This window comes from Mugil cephalus, chromosome 1 (assembly GCF_022458985.1).
Source record: "Mugil cephalus isolate CIBA_MC_2020 chromosome 1, CIBA_Mcephalus_1.1, whole genome shotgun sequence".
Taxonomy (NCBI): domain Eukaryota; kingdom Metazoa; phylum Chordata; class Actinopteri; order Mugiliformes; family Mugilidae; genus Mugil; species Mugil cephalus.
In genome coordinates this window covers 47,300,490-47,308,470 of record NC_061770.1, presented here as the reverse complement: position 1 = coordinate 47,308,470, position 7,981 = coordinate 47,300,490, and positions in this window count along the sequence as shown.

Here is a 7,981-nt window from a genome sequence, read left to right as displayed (position 1 = left end):
TAATTCTTAATCAGGATATTTTGTGTGTTTTGGCAGCGTCGGTAGTGGTGAGATGAAATAATTCATCTATATGAGAGGAGCTCATTTCCATCTCTCAGAGGAGGCTGCGGCCACTAGAGGGAGACAGGCCTCCGGTAAGTTCTGGTAAAATCAAGACATTCCTTCCTCCCTCCAGGTCCATGGAGGGCCACGTGGGGGGTGAAGTGTTGCAACGGGGGGCGGTTTGCCAATTACCTTATGTATTGTGTTGTATTAAGTTTGGAGACTGTTGCTTAGAAACCAATTCAATTAGGAAAACATCAAGAAAAAATGATGACGCATGCAGAGTGTATAAATGTCGGCTCACCCTGAATGTCATGCTTCTTTTGTGCAATAAACTCATTCAACTCACAGACTGTAAGTTTAGCGCAGCTTTGTTAATTAGATTTTCTCCTCTACATCTGTGAGTTCTGAGCCAGTGTTGCTCTTGTAAGTCATGCTATAGGCCGTCACTGTGAGTAGAGTGGAAGTTACATTATATAACTAACATTTGCAACTTTGTATTTTGGAAAGAGAAACCCACCAACCCACCAGCCTATTCTACTGACAATCATGAACATTCCTCCAACTGGGACAGAAACTCAACCCAACTTCGTGGGAACAGTACACCTTGTTAAAATATACTGCAAAGTTCCTTTGCAGACTTTACACTACCTTCTCAACTTGCATTGAGATATTTGGTTTTCCAATGGAAGTACAACATTACTGAGGCCTCAGAGTCACACAAATAAACCGATGTGTCAATAAAAAAGCTCAAATGGATATTTACACATGGGTTTATGATACGTGCTGTATATTTGTTCATTGAGTTTAGTGTTTAGCTTTTCAGACGACACAGTGTGGATGATCGGGTGTTAAATATGAGCTCTCGATAAAAGTCTGGGTGAGCCAATGGGAGCAGGAAGCAGGAAGATTCTCAGCAGCTGGACGGACACGTTACCGTTTCTAATCAATTGCCTTCTTTGTAATGATGAACCGCAAACTTAATTTCATATCATTTCTGTCTGTGATATGTCTGATAGGTCAGACATTAATGTTACTAGTCTGATGACCAGATACTAGGAGAGAGAAGTTTATTCTGTTATACTATTTAATCACTGTTTGTTCTGGGGCAGAATAGACACAGAGAATCATTCATTTGACTATTTGATGCATGCTCACCTTCAACCCTGTTTAACCCATTAACATGTTTGCATGTGTGACACCATCTGACGCCATCTTGTCAACAACTACCGCCAAATAAAGGTGATTGAAACAACCTGGACGCTCATATATCCCCTGGAATTGGTTGGTAAATTTGATTTTTGCAAAGTTTTGGGTTTTCTTGAAGAAAATGAAGATCCACGTTTTGTTCCTGGTCATTTGTTTTGTGGCTGGGACCAGAGCAGCACCACAGCATGGTGGTGAGAAGCCAGTCAAATCTGGAGTACATGTCTTAACTCTCACGTCTCATGTAATGGTTATAACAAGCATTATTGCAAGATATACAAAGTTGTTAGTTGGAGGAGTTTTTGACATGAGTGCCTCATTTTCTATTTTCTCAACTCCCACAGATTCTCTCTGGAAGAATCTGAGGGAAGGTCTCCTATAGGATGGTCTCTTTAAGGATGGTCTCCTGAAGGATGGTATTCCAGACAAGATGCTCGTAGACCGTTAACTGATTCTCTAAGCACAGATGAGCTCATAAAAGAGGTCATTGAGAACAAGGAAGTGATGAGGAAGGTTGTTGATTTCCTGTCAAAACACAAGAAGCTTGTGAGGAGTATGTTGGAAGAGATCGTGGATGTCATCTTGAGCAACAAGGAGCTTGTTAAGAACCATTAAGTACCATTTCAAACGATAAGGAGCTCATGAATGCAGATTCTGAAGGTCTCAAGTGTTAGTAAAGCTTGTAAAGTCTAAGTCTAAGATAAAACTTCTTCTCATACATTGAAAATGAATATTTTACTGACTTATTTTACTGCTTCATATGTTGTCAGGCTTTAGATATTAATGTGTATGTTTATCTGTTCTCTCTCTGCAGTGCTCTAACCTGATCGCCAGCATCACGACGCCCACACCTACAATCACAATATACAGTATTGTTTTATGGGAAGGTAAATGCAACATGAAATCAAATGTTTTCTTCAGTTTCTAGCATTTTAGACTAAAATATACATACTTATTAAAAAATAATATTCACACACTAATCTTTGGGAACTTAGTTATAGATGTGTCTAATAGCAAAAGGCTACTGTAACTTTAAATATTCTAATTTAGTTTTCTCTCTGTGTGGGTTTCTGCTGCCCATCTCCTCCGAGGCTTGACATGTTGAGCATTCGAAGACGCTCCTCTGTATTTGGTTATTTGCTTCTACATGAGCCAGTGTGGCCATTGTCCTCTGACTTCTGGCATCAAAAGGGCATTTTCACCCAGAGAACTGCAACTCACTGGATATCTCTCTTCTTCACTCTCTGTAAACCTCATAGATGCTTGTATTGTAAAATCCCCGTAGGTCAGCAGTTTCTCAAACACTCACACCAGCCTGTCTGGCACCAACAAACACATCACATTCAAAGTCCTTTAAATCACCTTTCTTCCTCATTCTGATGCTGTTTGAACTTCAGCAGACTGAATTTACCAGGTCTACATGCATTGTATGCTAAGTGACACTGTATACACATACCATATATAACGGCTGCATAATTTACCTGCTACTGCCATTATTAGAGGCGTCTCTCAACAACTGTGTGTCTAAATAGAGAATTCTTCACCATGAACATAAGGGTCTTTTGGCAGAATATCTAGAGGTGAAATAAAAGAATCACGAACATGAAAATAGATTTTCTCAAAGCTCTCAAGCACCATTTGTGACCACAAGAGGGAGACAGGAATCTGGTAATGTAGAGTTTAAAGTGAAGCTCATACTGTCTATGGAAACACATCTGCAATAAACTGTGAGCCCTAAGTAAACGCTCTGTCATGCCTGTGCTGAATCCGTAAAGCATTTAGCGTCAGTCAGGTCCCCTGCTCAGCTTTACTGTCAGAACTGTCCTTATCATGTTGTTGTTGTGGTGTTATGCCTGTTATTGTTATGTTTCTCTCTCTCTCTTCTCTTTCCCTCCTTGGACATCTACCTGCCAACGGGACAAGGGATGGAAATTAATCACCCAACTACAATAACATACATATTTACATTGTAAATGTTAATTAACAGGTTTGTTCCATTTTATTTATTTATTTATTTTTTTTAAATATAGTTTTCATCAATCCAGTATATATTGCTTCTTGAGGCCAATAATGATGTTACTTGTGTCAAATAACCCCAGTGAGTCTTTTGTATTCTATTATTTGAGGGCACTAATTTAGGTGTGAGAAGTGGTGCACCACATTATGATTTTCTTTGCTGATGAAACTGCCTTTTATTTTTTTGCTGTATTCATCATTTGTTTGGTCTATGAAAGGTCAAAAACAGAAGAAATGCCATGTGGACATTGACATATCTGCTATGAAATGACTTGTTTTTCAGAGGAAAATAGAAGTTTGAATGAGTGGACTGTGAGGACGTGAGGACTGGATATCACTTTCTGACTCATTCTTTGACATTCTGTGACAAATCGGTGGTACACAAATAAAGCTGACACAATCGACTAAAACACATTTAGATGTTGTCTAGTCTTTGTCTCAGTATTTACAGATCAGCTGGGAAGTTTTGGCAGATTATGTATTTAGTTAAGCTCTATTTCAGACAGTTTTCATGTTTCATTTTACTCTGGTTGTATAAGAGCGACACACTGAATCATGGCAACACTTCTCCTAGGTGTTCATAATCCAAGCTGTGCGTGTTTGTTTGTCTGGGCTGGCGGTCACAAAAGTGATGTGCTAAGGTCCTGCTGTTTTAGCTGACCTCATCCCCTCCCACACACACAAACACACACACACCTTTTTATTTATTTACAGCAGGGATGACTGTGTGGAAGAAAAATCCTTACTGAGGGTCTTATCTACACCAGCAGGAGGAGCCCTAAGTAAAGACAGGCAGCTAGGTGTGTCGCAGCGATGCAGCAGTCTCTACGTACCCTTTGGCTGTAAATGCAGATGAGGTAAAAATACTGAAAATAGATACAATAACAGAAAATTGAGAAGCTATGTTGGCTAATAAAGCGGCTGCAGTGACTAAGCAGGACTCTCAGCCCCAGGGGACCAATGTGAACCGTGCAGTCTGGGATTAAAGTCATACCGTAATTCAAAAGTGCAAAATATGACATTAAAAATTTGTGAAAATGAATCAAATCTTTGGAGGCTTCCAAAAAGATCTGGAAGTTGTAAAAAAAGGTCTGTGTAAATATTATTTTATGGCTGTTAAATTTTCCCCTTTGTCTCTCAAACACATTTTCTGAGGTTTTGAATTTGTCACTGTTGGTGAATACTTTTGTTCTGCATTTTTTTTTTTTAAACTGTGTAAACACTGATATGAAACCTGCTGCTCATGTGCTGGTTAAAAAATAACTTTTCAAACCTTCAAACTTCCATTTTGAAGCCAGTTCATTAGATACACATGTTGAACTCATTAATGCAAATATCTAACCAGTCAATGTATGGGATGAATATCATGCTGCTATTTAAAAAAAAAAGAAAAAGAAAAAGAAAAAAGGGAAAAAAAAGGTGAAACTCAATATCTGAAGACTTGGAATTTACTATGAGAACTTTTGAAAGCTTGAGGCAGAGTTTGGGGCTTGTTTGGTGTTTTGAAACCTGGTAGTGTGTATATTGCATATTACTAGTGTAACAAATAGACAAAGAGCAAATGTCTCTTATTATCTAAGTCAAATTCAAATTATTCCAAATCTTTCCAAAAAGTGGGTGTTGTGAAGTCAGCTCTGAAAGATCAGTGCAATGTGAGTGTATATAAAGTTCTATCTTATTTCCCTTTTGTTCGGTAATACTAACACTAATCATCTGAGCACTTAAAAACAATAAGTAGTGAGCCTGGAAATTAATTACCAAATGCATATATAATGAATATAATGATACATGCATTTGGAGTGAATACTATTTGTAGACAACTACTATAAAATTTGATTAAACTGAATAATGCATAACACATTTTTGAAATAAATCAGCGTTTTTTGTTGTTTTTTTAATTATTAGTTACAGATTGATGGAAAAAATGCAAATTTTATAGATTTAAAAATAAAACTTACAACACAATGAGTGAATAAAAAAATTAAATTAAATAAAATGAACCCAAATAAAAAACTATTGTTCTTTGATTTGAGGTCAGACTGTTTTTGCTGGTTAGACAAAAAGAGCCCCCGCTCTCATCCCCAAATCCCACTCCGAGGTCTGGAAACTTCATGTTCCTCAACAACAGGGCGTGTTCATGAAACGTCTTCCACAGCAACGAGGTCAAAAGGAGTTCCTCATATTCACTCCCATTATTTTAAGGGCGGCTCTGAGCAGCTCTGTGAGCCTCCGGGGGGAATTCTTCTTAATTAATTCTTAATCAGGATATTTTGTGTGTTTTGGCAGCGTCGGTAGTGGTGAGATGAAATAATTCATCTATATGAGAGGAGCTCATTTCCATCTCTCAGAGGAGGCTGCGGCCACTAGAGGGAGACAGGCCTCCGGTAAGTCACTCACTACCACCAGCACATAGGCAGAAACACGCGAATGTGAAGCCGTGCCAAAAAGCTGATTATATGACCTAAATTGAACGGACTGAACCGACTCCTTTGTTCTGCATGAATGCACATACTGTTCGTCAGGGGAAGATAAAGACATATATACGATCACATGTACTTCTCCGTTCCTTATCGCCTATTTATATTGTATTTTGATGACTTTCTGCTGCGATAGTTGTGCGTTGTTCGCTCACCTCTTCAGGGTTCAGATAACTGGACGGCGAAATACTCTGAGCCAGTATAAACGAAGAGGAGACTGCTGTTTTATTTTCCTTTAGCATTATCATCTATTTAATCTCTCTTTAATATATATATATATATGTTCAGTAAATGTCATTGACTTTTGGCGTCTCACCCATAAATCAACTCGACTGTCTGTAGCTAATTGAAAACACAAGCCATTCAAAGGTTTTCTTTAAGTCCGGTGCAATCCACATGTTCCACTTTACTAAAGATTCATCCACTGTGTTCTACTTTTTATTTACACTAGTACTTTAGGTGCACTAGTGGGCATTAATGTATGCTAATATAACAGCCCCGCAATAAATCTTAGCTTTATGAAGCTGCAGTGTTGAGTTACACTACGCAATTTGTACACCGGCATATGCAGTACACTCACTTTCCAGATCATTAGGTTTTGGTGTTTAGCATTCATGGCCGTTACAGTGTTCAGGTATGAGTTTAAAGGTGGTAATCCATCTAGATGATCATTTTGTAGGCTGCAGTTCGTGGTGTTGTATTTAGCCTAGCTAAAATATCATGATGCAAATCTGTAGTTCGACAATACACAGCCTTCAAAATGGAAACACAGTTGCATCAACAGCTCTCTCTCTCTCTGTTACTTTAACCCAGGAACACCTCAAGGTACACGACAAAGAGCCCAGGACATGGACTCGACCACAGGGCACTAGGTTAGCAGACGTGGTTTTAATGTTGTGGCTGATCTGTATATGTGCTAAAGTAAATAAACACTACTCTTACTGATAACAGGGCTAATCTTAAAGACATCAGAGGAAAAAAAACTTACTGAGGGCCATGTTTAAAGGCAGCCATAAAAGCTCTGCTGGAGACGTGCCGCAGCCTTAAACTTCCCGGTAGCTGCAAGGGGTCAGAGGTCACGGCGGGAGCAGATGCAGCGCTGTGACCTTTAGAGGGGGGGTTTCCTCAGCTGCAAGGAAACACAAAGAGCCAGAGGTTACGTGCAAGATGATTAGAAAAATATGTCTGTCTACGTGTGGGGATTTTCAACTTCACAGCTACTAAGCAACAGGAGCATTTAGTATTTAGGAACATGTCTTAATACGTCCCTAAATACTAAACGCTGGATGGATTTCCATGAGATATGGTTCGTTCTAAAGTAGTCATTTAAGAATGTTAATTATGCGGATTATTACAGTGGAATTTATAATGTGCAACGTGGGATTGATATGACTTTAAAGGTAAATACTGAGTGAAGCTCTACAGGGGAGAAAACATTATATGTCGATGACGTTGCTTTTCCATTAATGTACATTAATGTAGACGAAAAGCTGGTGTAAATAGTCACATGTAAAAAAAAATTTTTTTAAACTCTTTTTAACTGAGTCACTGGAAATCCATCCACACTCATCTCAGACACAAACAACATTAACCTCCTGGGTTCGTTCATCAGGCTTTGTAGATGCGGGGGGGTCAAAGCTGCATCATTTGACATGAGACCAGCAGTCAGCTCAGACTGATCATAATCTGTCTGAGGTTTTGAACTGCAGCCACAATGAACACGTGCAACATTCCTGATTTAATATTACACTGTAGCATCTGTTAAACAACATTAAACATTGACCATGTTGAGAATGCAGTGTTATCCTGGGAAACTTTTCAACCTGCCTTTCACCAGGCACACACACGCACAAAAACGGACGAGAAGGATGCACTGGAACAAGTCTGATCCACAGAGGCCCCTCCCCTCAACCCACAGGACCCAAACACTCCCACTAACAACATCCACAGGACGCCCTCACAAGACCCATGTCCATTCTTTGCTGAGTCACAACTGTTTTGGAGGCAGAAGGGAGACCTGCACAATATCAGCACGGTGGTCATAATGTTATGCCTGATAGGTGCATGAAGATCCAGCAAAATAAATTAAGTTGTTGCCCTGTAACGTCCTGCATGAAAAATATGAAAAATAATAAGTATTAGGAGCAAAATGTAACTATTAAAGCAAATTTGTTGTGACTGATATATTATTAAACATGACTTCATTAGCTCATTAGATTTAGCTGCAGGTGGAATTAGCT